Below are 14798 nucleotides of genomic sequence, written 5' to 3'. Positions count from 1 at the left end.
CTGCGACCATGAAAATCTCAGAATATATATATATATGCAGTTCTGATATAATTTCCAAACGGGAAAAGCAAATTGGTTTGATTGGTAGTCAAGAAACATTTTTTTAAAGCTAAAGTAATATCAGTTTTGAGAGTGCGCTTTACAACATAAAGAGTTATTTATTTACGATTTCATCACTTTAGACTTGATTTCAACCGCGACAACGATCATTGAATATTGTAAAATCACATACATGTACGCTTCCAATATGTTCATTTGAACCAAATTAATGACCCCTTACCAAAACTTTGTTTTACCTTTAACCGATATTCATAAAAAGGAACATATTTGGGGAGCAGATTCTGTATGATGTATCCCACATATCTCTATGGCATGTATTTCCCTACAGTATGCAATTAACAAGAGTGCACTCAACAAATTAATGATACATGTAGGCCTACATAGTGTGCATCATTAATTAAGTACTGCGCTTAAATGGTTATTTTGATTTGTGTCTCATTAGGATGAAATGGACATGAATGCCCATTAGAAATGGTTGGACAATTAACCCCAGAATCATAATGGCACCAGCACCATCAAGGATAAAGGCATTAAAATGACTTAATGACACAGCACATCTTCTCACTTTCAAGTGCAGCTCTCTCATATCCTCAACCGACTGAATATTTTGTGTTTGGCTAAGCCTACATACGAACTAAGGCTCGTTCTAGTTCCTGTAAAACCTGCGTAATGCCTCAAGTCGCCTCACACCTACCAATTTGTACTAATGGGACAGGCAAAATAAGCATGGTCAGATTACACTTGACTCAGTCTCATGCCCGCACATGCTCCAACTACTACTGTGCAAAAAAAGTAGTCTTGATTTGAGGTCGATCTCTCTGTGTGTATTAAGTAATAGGACTCGAAGAGCATGCACTAGATATTATGCATCGTTTTTGTACGACCGATGGCGCTAATACGTAGATCAAAAAACTGTTTTACTGTTCTATACAGTACATATCATTTTGCATAGTCACCTTCCAAAGTTCATTTCAGATGCATAATGCATTACCTAATTATCTGCCCATACTCGATTTGATGTGCATGTACACAAGCAAATACATGTGGTTTGATCACAACTGTAACTGTTTAATATTGTCAGTTTGTCACTCATCTCTATACATGTGCAATAAATATATAACTTTCATAAAAGAAATATTTGTTGATAAAAAATTAAACAAAGGAAAGCTCATCCACAACAAAGATAAACTCTGTATTACTTTTTTTGTTGCAGAATGTTTTTTAGACAACGACTTCATGTTATAAAGCAGTTGAAAAATATTACACAAACACTTTCCATAAATAAAAACTGGAGGAAGAAAAGGGTCTTGATTCACAGCTAACAATAGTCCATTAGAGTAACAGAAGAAATGGAACAATCTATTCTACACAAACACTCTGGAATAATTGGCCTGGACTTGATGAAGATGTGCAGCACTTAGGAGACAGAGTAATCTCCCCTATCAGACCCCAATCCTGGGGGGTGTTTCACAAAGATTTGAAGTTAAACTTAACTCTAAGTTGGACTTAAATATTATGGAGAGCCATTTATAGCCTTATTTTGAAATATATTCAATATATTCAAAAGCAAAAATTCAAGTATTTTAGACTTTTCATAAATTCCACATCAAGAACATGAAATCTCTCATGATAATAGAAAATATGAATGATTTGAATCAACATTTTACGCCTTTTAAAATAACTTTTACAAAATATTTTCAAGGATGCTAATGGCTTTCCATAATTGTTAAGTCCAACTCGGAGATAAGTTCAACTTAGGATCTTTCTGAAACACCCCCAGGTCTAGAATGACAGATTTTGAATGATATTTGACTGATACACTCTACTGTAGATTTTCTACAATCAAGATTGGAAGAAATGAAAGAGGATGTCAAATGGTTGCCAGGCTACTGCAAACCCACTAGCCCATTTGCCTGGCAACCAATGATACAATATTGCAGAGATCAATTTATAATGTATAATACCATTTTAGAATTTTTCCCTACCAACTCATAAGAAGTACCTTTTCACGATGCAAAGAACAAGTGATATACATTTAAATGTGTTCCCTCACTTCCAAAGTGCCTTTTGGATGATTACTTTGGGTTTTGCCCTGGCAAAATTTACTTAATTAATTGTATCAGGCACCCAATGGCCGCACCCGGGTGAAGAGTGGCAAATGTAACTTTATGTCTAGCCAAAGGAGTTTGGTGCTTTGCCAGGTTCAAATCCACCTCTGTTGCATATCCAGCGATGTGTTTAAACCACTAAAACTAAAAACACCTAAGACCACCAAAACTAAAACACCCAAAATGTGTACATGTGTATTCTACACAACTACATGTACATGTATATTTCATTGTAATTATTGAAAGGCTTACATGTATATTCAAATTTCTCAGCATCTAAATTTACCTCACTTTGAATTTTGTTCCTCCAATTTAGTCAAAGCGTTTTTTTGTGACTTCTGAATTGCCTTTTGTTTAAATTGTTATTAATGGACTTGTTTCATTTTCCATTTACTGTACATGAGTTTTTGTGAAAATAAATTCTACTATTGGCATCCACTGTACCAATAATGCACCAGTAGACTTTTGCCATGTTCTGAAATGAATTGAAAATTGAATAGAACATTTCTGTCAATCAACGCTATCCCCATTTCAAACCAAAGTTTTTGTTAAAGTTAACCTCAGGGCAACCTCTGGAAGCTACCTTTGTCTACTGTCAATACAAATGGGAAGTTGAGAACTATACATTTTCCCTTGATCATACAAAAATATGACTTATCATCACCACATTTTTCTAACCATATCCTCTCTGCAACAACCACTTACATTTGTATTATCTGATAGTCAGACAACACACACTGTCAATAATGTACAATGTAAAAACCAAAATGGTTACTTAATCACACAGGTATAAGAGTGACCCCTAAAAACAGCCATTTCTCTTTCATTTTAGCCTACCCTCCTTTTCCTCACGCTCTTTTACTAATGAAGACATCTCAGCCTGGATCTTATTCAAGGTCCTATCTTAATCATCATCATCATTATCACCTCTCTAATCAACCATGAGTCTTCTTCATATGTAGAAATGCCATTATAAACGGAAATAAATTGGGTTTTTTCACCAATTAAGTGTTAACGGCCCCTTCAAAAAGGTGAAGTGCCAAAGTGGGAACGTACCCATGGCAACCTTATCCCTGCGACGAAAATTGGAGGAGTAATGGGAGATGAGAAGGCTTTCCATAACGTTGATCATTGAGAATCGGTAAGTAGCTTACCGACCTCCTTTTGAATAAACCATCCCACATCTCCATGAATTTTAATAGACACCGATATTCTTGTTCAAACTTTGCTACCCTTCTACGCCACAGATCAATAAAACATTCAATCTCCTTCAAGTATTCCTGCTCTAAAAAGAAACAAATACTCACATTTATTTTCTTTTTAGGAGGAGGCGAAGAGGGGTAGGCTTACAAGTCACTCCAAACAGATAATGAGGAGGCCCTTGAAGAACATGCAACACATCTCCTTTACTTTCCTTTACAAATATAATTCATAACACAAGAATTTCAATCTACCATATACTCTTGAGCTCCCCCCCCAAAAAAAAAAACAACAAACACAACAACAAAGTAGGATTAACTGTAAATTACAATACTACATAATATGATTGCATCTGCTGCAGTAAATACATGTATATCTAAAGGAAAGTGCAAATTAACTCTTGTTCTCATGCCCAATGATACCCTAAATATCCTAGGGTTAACTTCTTTTCTTTAGAAAAGATGATTTCAAATGAGAAACTTGAGAACAGGGCACCATTCTGTAGAGCGATCGAAGCCTCCCTAGAACCAAACTTGAACAGTACGGTACCTACAGATAGAAGACCACTTCCAAAGTGCTTCATGCTATTGATTTCTCAATTAATCTTTCATTCAACTCCAATGGCAAGAAGGGCGGAAAATGGCAAATTAAATTGGTAGGCCACCAGATTGACAGGGTTACCCCAAAACACCTCTAATCAATTTTTAATGCGCTGACGCAGACTTGAATTTGCCCGCCTTGGAAATCCAATAAAGATCTTGGCTCAGTGCACGTTGCTTCGCAAAGTGACCTTGATTTAGACCGGGAAAATGTGAGAATGAACGAATTAAACCCATTAGATTTCTGTTTTCCTTTCTCTTGTATAGTCTCCCAAGTGCTTTATTTGATTTCTAATTTTCTACTCTACATACGGTATGTGTAGTTTACTGAATTTTGTGAAACCCACTTCATACAGGATTGTCCTTAAAAAGCATTAAATGTATACATAAATGTAAAAATGAAAAATTTTACATATTCATCATAATATTATACAGAAAATTAAAAATTCCAAATTTTCTGTAATTTTTTATTTACATGTACATGTACATGTAGATAGTCGAAATGATAGGCAATTATTATAGTATACATGTACATGCACTGTATAAGGAAGTAAGCTACTTAAACTCATCTTTTATCAGTATTAAGTGATAAGAAAAGAAACAAAGTACAGTTAGTTACAATATTGGTCACTTTGAAGAAAAAAAAATACTTATTTTCAATCTGAAAATTTCTGAGCCTACTGTACATGGTGAATTGGTATTAGGGGAAGCACCTCATCTTTTGTCATAAAAAGTCAACATTGCAAAATGCCACGGAGGTGTACATTATGTGTAATATGTAAACACTTCATTCTTCCAATGTTATTTAAAAAAAATTAGAAATGGAATATGATGAGTCATAATTGTACAGGACACAGTGGTTATTGATGAAAGCAAGCAACTGCTTGGTTTCTGTACAAAACTCACTTTTTGTGGTTTATTTTTGGACCTTTACATAAAGAGAGTTAATTTCCTGATTTATTTAGCCGTCTATATTTATACACAAAGGTACACTAATATGCACATGATTGTGGCCAGTCAGGAAACTGATAAACAGGAGTACTTTGGTCTGTGAATTGCAAAAAGTGGGGAAAAAATAAAAAAGATACAGGGAAATCTCAATTTCAAACAGCAAATCCCCAAAGAGCATTGGTATTGTTTTACACTGTAAGGAATCAATGACTTTGTTTGGGGGAGGGACATTTTCAGAAATACGTATCCAACATGTACATGTACAATATCAGTATCTGCACTATGCAATTTATACTAAATGCCAATAAATATAAACAGATGTTCTTTAACAAAAACAAGAAAAACATTAAATATTGAACACAACACCTAGAGTAGTAATATATGTGACCATTCACAATGGCCAATATATTTACAATTTGATATTCAACAATGTACATGTACATTATGTGAGAAGTTTGAGAACATGATCAATTCAGACCTTTGATTTAGGCCTAATTAGATATACAATTTACATACTGTACATGTATTATGGGGTGAAGAATACATTCATTGGTTGGGGAGGCATTGTATATATATGGTTATGGTTATATGTTGAAGGGAAAAAATGTTTGAACATGTACCGGATTCAATATCCAATTTAAAACTTAAAGTCTTTTGTAAAGATCATTTCTATGAAATTTTGCTCTTCAGTGTTCCCACATAATGTTGGACTCATTTTGGTTCGTTGTCCGATCCATGGTTTGCAAATACAGGTGTATGGCTGATACGCCATTTTTAAAATGTAATCAAATTTAATGCACAAATCTTTGTAAAGCGCCTCATTACAAATTATTTCATTCACCTGTTACGAATACATGTATGTAAGTGCACTTCAATAGTCAGAATACGAATTGCAAACATAATAGATTTTGTGTGCTAGGTAGGACAAGCCCCAAGTTTGTCCTACCTAGCAACTTTTAATGTATGCAATTTGTATTCTAACTATTGAAATACAATTACGGTATTCGTAAATTTTATTTAATTACAAAATGGTCTATTTTTTACTCATAGTGGTTCATTGCCCGTTTAATGGCCTTTAATGGTTTGCAAATAAACATGTACGTGTACATGTTTATTTCGGACTGATACTAATTAAATTAAGCAAGTACCACTTTGCAATATGTAGCCTATAGAACTGCTAACCGGCTTCTTTAGGATCAATACAGTGAAAAAAATACACGGGGGCTCGGGGCGAATTAGCCCCCGAAATGCATAAAAGAGCCCCCGAAAATCAGAAAAGAGCCCATGTAAATTTGCATAGAGTTCAATGCAAAACAAATTTTAGAATGTTATTTTCATGCAGGCAAGCTTGAAAAGTAGCCCCCGAAAAATAAATATTAATTTTTTCCCTGGATCAATAGTGGGTTAGAGTAATAGGATTAAATCAATAAATCCTTCAGTATAAACCTTGCTATGATTTCATTTTTCAGCTTGCTACATAAGGTGGGACTTACCCCTATTAGTTTAGTATGCGTGCAGACTGAGGTTTCATATATTGAACGCTTTAATTTTGTTGGCTCCATGAAGAGGATTAATTCATATATTAGGAGAATGTTCTGCTGCGGTCTGAATTGTTTTAAAGTACATGTGTGTACAGTATACTGTAGCTACAGTGAAATACGGCTGGCTCTCGGGTTTGTAAATAAATCATTGTGTGACTGTCTGATATGCTGCAGGCCCATTAACACTCATGAAATCACAATTGCATATATATTTTACATAAATTTTCAGGGAAAAAAGTCCAATACAGTGTACATATTGGATACCATTTCAATATTTTGCAATTTGCTTGCCTGACAAACACATACATTGTAGTAAGGCTGCGAAGAGTACTTAAATAACTCAAAAAACTACTCGAGTACGATTTTTCGTACTCGAATACTCGGGCGCCATTTTTTTCCCCCCGCCCTATACCTGGCACAATCCAGGCCGACGCTTACCCATGCCCAGTGCCCAGGAGAGCACCGGCATTGTATCGTCGGTAAAAATGTTTCCTAGGTCAATCACTGTCAACTCACCACTCAGAAACTGGGACCAAATGTCCAGATTCCTGTTTGGACTCGGGAGGAAAATGGATTAGTCTGTCATCTTTGGTTTTTAAAACAGCATTGTTTACTATTATTATTAATATTAAATCGGCGCCTTCAACTGCAAATCGATGTAAATCGCGTGAGTTTTCGGAGACAGACCTGGGATACTGCTGCCATAGTATGGGGGTGGCAATTTTTAATTTTTTTTTTAACTTTAAAAAAACAAACAAACATGGCGTCCGAGTATCTGAGTATTCGCCTGTAAGCCTTGGAGTGTACTCGAGTACTGTACCTCATTACACGGTTATGCACAGCCTTACATGTACGTAGGGCAATCAATTCAAGTACAATAGTTTTCCTGAGAGATGGATGAGTATATAATGTATGAAGTGCTTCTTAAACCTTTTTAAAAGCACAACAGATTAATAATTCAGGAAATGTGTTCTTATACATGTAATAAGAAAAACAATCATACAACTACAAACTGCAAAAAAAAAAGAAGTTTTTTCAAGGCCTTTCTGAAGGTAATAACTGATGAAGACTCTCATTCTACATGTAAGTTGTAGATCATTCCAGTATTTTTAAGCAGGTACAGAAATGTAGTAAATATCCTATCACTGGCTAATGTGCAAGTAACTGAATATGTGAGACAGAGAGGATCACTGACTGGCCTCAAAATGTACATGTACATTGTAGGAGTATATTACTATAATTCAAACAGGTATCTAAATATTGTGGAGCTTGATTATAACTGAGTATTTTGTAGACAAACAAGCGCATTTTCAAATCCAAAATGTATTCTTTGTTTCAAAGGAAGCCAGTGTAATGAGCTCAAGAGTGGCTGAGATGGATGGTCCCTAGAAACCTGAAGTATCAATCGGGCTGCCCAATTTTGTAGCCGTTGCACACGATCCAATTTAGTTGAGGGAATGGTAGAGAGAAGCCCATTAAAATAATCAATACGGGATAGAACTAAAGAAATCACAGCATTATGACAGGCAGACTGGTCAATAAACCTTGTGATTCTAGCAATATTCCTTACGCACTGTAACCAGATGTACATGTATATATGCGAGAATCAAATACAACACCAAGTTTCTTATTGTTTTTGAAGGTCAAACTGAACAAGTGAGCTGAAGCAGCAACAAAAAAAGTCAGTCTTTGAATCATTTAATTTTAACTTATTTACTACCATCTACTGCCTAATATCTGAAAAACAACTTTGACGTTTATATTTACTTTATATCAAGTTGTCAAGAGTATAAATATAAATCATATTGTCACAATCATTTCATGGAAAGAGGTAATAAAAATGGTATTCAAACTTGATGGGCAACGGACGGTGCACATTTGTACTTCTCTGAAATGTACGCAGTCTGTAGGTGTGGTGGATGTACTTTGTACAAAACCTCATTAGGCGTGTCTTCACTATCTCGAGATTGCCAAATATCCAGCTATTTGAACTATCCCGATCGAAACTATCCAGCTAATTTGCGTCTTCATTAGACCGAAATAGCAAATTAGCTGGATAGTTGGTCGGGATAATATCCCAAGATACATGTATCTCGGTCTAGTTTGCAAAATATCCCACTACATATCCCAACTAGCGGGATAGTTTGCGACCGTCTTCATTAGACAGAAGTACAGAGTCAAATATTCCGATCCCATCATGCACAACGATTTCCGGTTTTCCGTGTTTACTAGTTGTACTAGCGTGCTGAGCGGTATAGATCGCATGTGCGCCGGAAATCGTGGATGAACGTGAATTTCTTTCTCCCCTTTTTCCCCAACTACCAGTATGTAGTAAGCAATAAAACCCCATTCAAAACAAAAATCTGGTTTCTCTAAATGCACTCATCCAAAGCAAACCTACAGTTGTACAATGTATTAAAGATGTAAGTTGACTGCTATATCTTCTTTTTTACCCAAAAGAGTAAGACCTCACCTTAGACATTAACAACATTTTGAGGGGTACTGTACATGTACATGTACCTTACAACCATATACCGGTATGAAATGATTAGTCACCCTGGAAACCAGGCTAGCCAAAATAAACTCTGATTTTATGTCTGATTCTATGTTTGATCAGGCAGCCAAAAGCACTTGGTTCTGAATACACAGTGAAGAAGATCAACATCGCTAGACATTGGAGATTCCAGGACATTGCCAGTACTCATACTCCTGACAATTACATTGCATAGGGAAAGAAGATGGGTGTTTTATTTCATAACAAATCCCTACACATATTTTTAGTTTACTAACATTCACATGTATTGTAAGCCTAAAGATAATTACAGTAGACAATCAAAGAAAATCATAGATACAGCGTATGCCAGTAATGCATCACTAGAAAGTAAATACCAGAAAGATAATAATACAGATGACAGTCGTATAAATTTTAGGTCAACTGCATATCGGACAACACAAATAAGATCACCTCTCAGGATTTGGAATACAAGCGCTTCGCCAGAAAATTAAGCGATGTTTTGAATTGATGGCATCACATCAGACACTGATCCTGTGTAATCAGACGACGTCCTATAAACTAATGAACATATTTTCAGTAGAATTATTTTTCAATAATAAGATTTTGATTGAACATATTTCACACAAATTTAAAAGGGAAGCGATGCTGATGCTGATAATAATAACCCTTTGCTTAGAAACATTCAGGGCAAGGATAAATGATTGGTTTAAAAAACACCAAAATATCAGTCTACATGTACATGTACTTTGAACTGCAAAGTTCGCCAAATGATAGAAATCATGGACGATGTTTGTTCCCGATTGAAATGCTAAGCATGTGTCAGTGCAGCTGAATGTACAATGGCGTCTTTCTTATGATCTATAGTGAAGCTACAACTGATTACTTAATTTTTTTAAATGCTGCATTTTTTCATCAAAATGAATTAATAAACCATGTCCAAAATTCAAATTGATACAATGTGTTCAAACAGTAATACAATGATGCTGGTCGAGTAAGAAAAATTAGTGAAAAGGAGATGACGAAAGAGGCATTGAAAATGTGTGCATTGTTATGGGACACTGTTTGCTTATGCTAATTTGGTACCATGCGTGACGCAACAAGTGTCAGCAGTGTTCGGAGAGCTCATCAAGTGTGAAAGTGGGGAGGTATTTTACCATTTTAACATTGATAATAATCGTTACTTTGAATGTTTCCACGCAGGGAATATTGATTACCTTGTTCGATCTAACCTTCCCTTATGCAATGACACAAATTGAATCAATATTCAAAATCAATGAACATGTACTTTCAACGCAGTACTACTGTACAGTAGTATTTACAAATGTAGTAGCAAGTACTTTCTAAAGTTGACAAAAGGCAAATAATACACATACACACTTTAGGACAACACCAATTAGTGTAATGCAAGATTACTGTAAATAGCTACGAATTCAGCTGTTGTTTTTGTTGTCAAAATCGAGTTGGCAATGTGAAATCAGCCTTTATCATAAACAAGACCATTACTTGCGTTTCCAGCCATGATCATAATCGTTAATTCTCAGCTGTGGTCAATGTTTTCGTCATGTAAATCACATGTCAGTTCAATATCATCAGGAACACGTGGTAGGTAAGCAAAGCTCTTACACAGGTTCCACCAATAAATTTCCATATTGACTGATGTTGAATGATCATGTTGTATGAGTAAAAGACTCCTTCAGCAAAGCGCGAACACCAAAAGGTAGTTTGCAATCTTTGTTGTGTTTGAGAATGTGGGATTAGATATACATGATCCTCATTGTGTTTTTGTTTACCGTAATGAGGATCTAAGACATTACGGTAGATAACTTCACACAGGCCCGCCCGCCCGCAACCCACCATCGGTATGCACTTGTATTGTACAGCGGTTTGCTGTGAAATCTGTGAAAAGGTGTAAACTAATATCTACGTTTATCTGAAAAATACTCCAAAAATAACAAGAAAATTTGGACATTTAATGAATATTTACTTCATTTTTGGGTACATTTTTAGTAGGGTATCTCCTAGACCGAATTTTCCGTCTCTTTCGTTCGTTAGCCTCTTATTGGGGTAGGGTCGGCCGGCTCTCTCTTTAGAGACGGAAACCGTCTATACACATTCCCTTGATAACGCCACGGCCATTTCAGGTCGTAGCGTTTTGCCCCCAAAATCCCCCAAAATATCATTTTACCTCGTGTATATCCAAATATAAATTAGGCCTAGGCTAATACATCGGTTCCACTTACTAACTTGATTGAAATAATCCGTTTAATGGTCCCTTTTAAGGAAATTATGGGTCAAAATCGACATCCATGTTGAAAATCTTGCAAGCCGTGTTAAACTCTCGCTGCCGGAGTCATCTAAATCAATCTCATCCCTTCTAGTCTACGCCGAAGGCAAAATGATTATGAAGGAAAAACTGTGCGCCATCTACACGTTCGTAATGGCGTTATCACAGGTTTTCCCTCATAATCATTTTTGCCTTCGGGGTAGACTAGAAGGGATGAGATTGATTTAGATGACTCCGGCAGCGAGAGTTTAACACGGCTTGCAAGATTTTCAACATGGATGTCGATTTTGACCCATAATTTCCTTAAAAGGGACCAGGCATTAAACGGATTATTTCAATCAAGTTAGTAAGTGGAACCGATGTATTATAGCCTAGGCCTAATTTACATTTGGATATACACGAGGTAAAATGATATTTTGGGGGATTTTGGGGGCAAAACGCTACGACCTGAAATGGCCGTGGCGTTATCAAGGGAATGTGTATAGATCTACATGTAGACAGTTTCCGTCTCTAAAGAGAGAGCCGGCCGACCCTACCCCAATAAGAGGCTAACGAACGAAAGAGACAGAAAATTTGGTCTAGACTAGGTATCTCCTAGACCGAATTTCCCGTCTCTTTCGTTCGTTAGACCTCTATTCGGTCTAGATCTAGGTATCTCAAAGTATCCAAATTTTGGATACGTTTCTGAACAAGCGCCAAATGTTTTCCAAGACCCTAGGCTATGCACTATGTGCACCCGCTGAAGTCCTGGAGTTACATCTAGATCTAAGTTAAAGATAAACTCCAGTAGGCCTACTGGTAAAAAAAAAAAATTAATTCTCACAGAATCAAACGAAACTTACACTGAATGTTCAAGATTACAAATAAATGACATGTGCCAAACAATTTTGGAAGAAAATGTATACTGGCTGAGTAATGAGCATAGAAAGACAAGGAAACCAAGGTAGTACCATCCCCGACACAATGTGTGTTGTCCCATATATAGCTTTCTATGTGAGTGTTTGTTACTTTACCAAGACTCGGTCAAATTTATTATGATTTTGATGACTCCAGAACCTTGCAGTGCACACCAATACTTACATGCTACATGATCAACTGTTTCTGATCCTTTCACACCTTTTCTTTCACAATGCAATCGCATTACCAGTACTAAAGTTTAGCTTTAAGTATGATGATATGATCTAGAGCCAGACCCAGAGGTCTAGTCTGAGTTATTCATCTAGATTCTAATTCTAGACCCATTTTTTATTTTTATAAAAATTAAGAGTTAAATATTAAAATAGACAGTAGATCTAGACTGACACTGCACTGACAGCCAACCGTAGGGCGTAGTACTACTACTAAGTTAGATGATAGATCTAGACTCTTTATAATACGTTAGGCCTAGGGTCTAGGGCTAGGCTATATAATATAATGTAGGAGACGTATCATCAACATGATCAAATAGAAAAGGATCTCACCTCTTGTTACCCTTCTCAGTATCATGTATCAATGTTCCGCTGCATAATAATAACTGAACTGACAAATTTATTTTTAGCACAGTTCCAGTCTTTCCAAACAAACGTGCCAATCAATGCCAGCCCAGATTTGACTTCGTTTGGAGCAGATTATTTCCTCAAAAACATCAGTCGACGTCGCCTTGTATGCTCAAATGAATTCATCAATGACAAATAAGGTTCTCAGACACCAGGGCCGGTCAGCCCAAGACATTCTAGGCATAGACTTCCGTTAATAATTATCTGGCTACCGTTTGGCCAAATACAGTTCTCATGTAGATCTAGTCCATGGTCGACCGTGGATGTTGTCGGTCATGTTCTGTCTGATCATTTGTGTACAAAATGCAGTCAATGTAAATTCCCATACTATGCGCATGTCCATCCACTTCCGCATTTTGATTTCGCTGGACTACCGTGTTTTATACGTGAATCGAGTGCCACTATGCAAAATAATAACTGACAGGGCACTCAGCGTACGACAACAGCGTCATCTGCGGCAAAAGACTGATTAGTTTTCAGTTTCGCCTGGCCTGGGAGAAAGAGTACCGGTACCCTAAAAATAGTCACACAAGAACTGCACTTCAAAAACCCTTAAATTTGAGGGAAAAAAAATCATCAAACTGCATGATACCATGATGTCATAACCATCTTCACCATCATCATCATCATCTACATCATCGTCATAACTATCATCATCACCATCACCAGTGACCATCCGTCATCACCATCATATCCATCATCATAACCATCATCACAATTATCATCATCGTCATCATGCATCATCATCGTCATCATCATCATCATCATCATCATCACCATACCACCACCATCGTCATCACCCCTTATCATTGCAGTATCATCATCGTCATCATCGTAACCATCATCATCATCACCATCATCATCATCACCACCACCATCATCACCACCACCATCATCACCACCACCATCATCATTATTGTCATCATCAGTGGCGGATCTAGGGTAGTGAGCACTATTAAAAAAAACTCAACACCCCTCCCCCTTGAGCAAAAAAAAAGAGGAAAGGGTAAATCTATCGTTTTGCTTTTTGTTGTTGCCAGGGGTGGGGGCCCGTCTTTAAAAACAAAACTTTGGGGGGGGGGGGCTATCTCATTAACTCAGCTCTCAACTAACATAAGAAAAAGAGGATCATGGGGGACCAACAGATGCCGATTGGGGAAGTTTCCTACATAGAGGGAGCAAGTAGCTACAATTAAGTAGGACAGTGGGGCTTTAAACACCAGCTGATATAGCTGCACAATTAACACTGGCAGATCTAGGAATGATCATATCAAGCTCCGGTGCCTCATTGGTCAGGACCCCCCCCCCCCCCCTTTTTTTTTTTTTTTAGAATTCATAAAGTTTCATGTGTGCCACTTTGGCTACAAGTTTCTCTGACAAGCAAAACAAGAAAAGGGCAATAGTACAGGCTTCTCCCTAAAATAAAAACACTTTTAATAAAAATCAACATACCTTAGGTCACACAAATAAAAGACCTGATTATAATTCACACACAAAATGTTATACATTAAAGTAAACAAAATTATTTTGTCTCATAATCAAAAAAAAAAAAAATTATGAATTTCTACAAGAATATCACAAGGGATTTATGGAATATTATTTTACACATAACATTGCTTGGAACACTTGGTAGCTCTATTTTGCCTTCTTTTGTCATTTATAAAATCTATTCATACAATAATCATTTGAATTTGCCCAAACAATATTGCAATAATTTAATTGTGATAAAAACAATGCATTGTATATCATTAATAAAATCTTATAAGGGAAATGTTTTAATTTGAATAAAATACCAACTACTTTCCAGAGTTTATTACATATACAACGCATGAATAACTAGTTAACTATACCATCAAATTGTTATTATCAAAACATTATAATGCGATAATCTAATCATAACAATTTAAATCCTATTTATGATCGTAAAAATGCATGAAGTATATCAATACACAGATGAATAATGTTGTATCTATACTTAACTAAAATTGTCACTCTTCATTATAGA

The 14798-nt window shown here is 36.2% G+C and overlaps 1 protein-coding gene across 1 annotated transcript in view; it reads right to left on the bottom strand.

The window, feature by feature from the left end:
• Positions 1 to 13431, bottom strand: part of LOC588073 — a 45587-nt gene extending 32156 nt beyond the window's left edge. Inside the window, exon 1 of the mRNA XM_030973726.1 lies at positions 12719 to 13431. The gene's annotated coding sequence lies outside the window, so the exon portion shown is untranslated. The remainder of the gene's footprint in view (positions 1 to 12718) is intronic.
• Between the last annotated feature and the right edge of the window lie 1367 nt (positions 13432 to 14798).

This window comes from Strongylocentrotus purpuratus, unplaced genomic scaffold, assembly GCF_000002235.5.
Source record: "Strongylocentrotus purpuratus isolate Spur 01 unplaced genomic scaffold, Spur_5.0 spur5_scaffold_7, whole genome shotgun sequence".
NCBI lineage: Eukaryota > Metazoa > Echinodermata > Echinoidea > Camarodonta > Strongylocentrotidae > Strongylocentrotus > Strongylocentrotus purpuratus.
The sequence above is the reverse complement of the archived record's forward strand: the minus strand, read 5'-3'. Positions and strand labels throughout refer to the sequence as shown.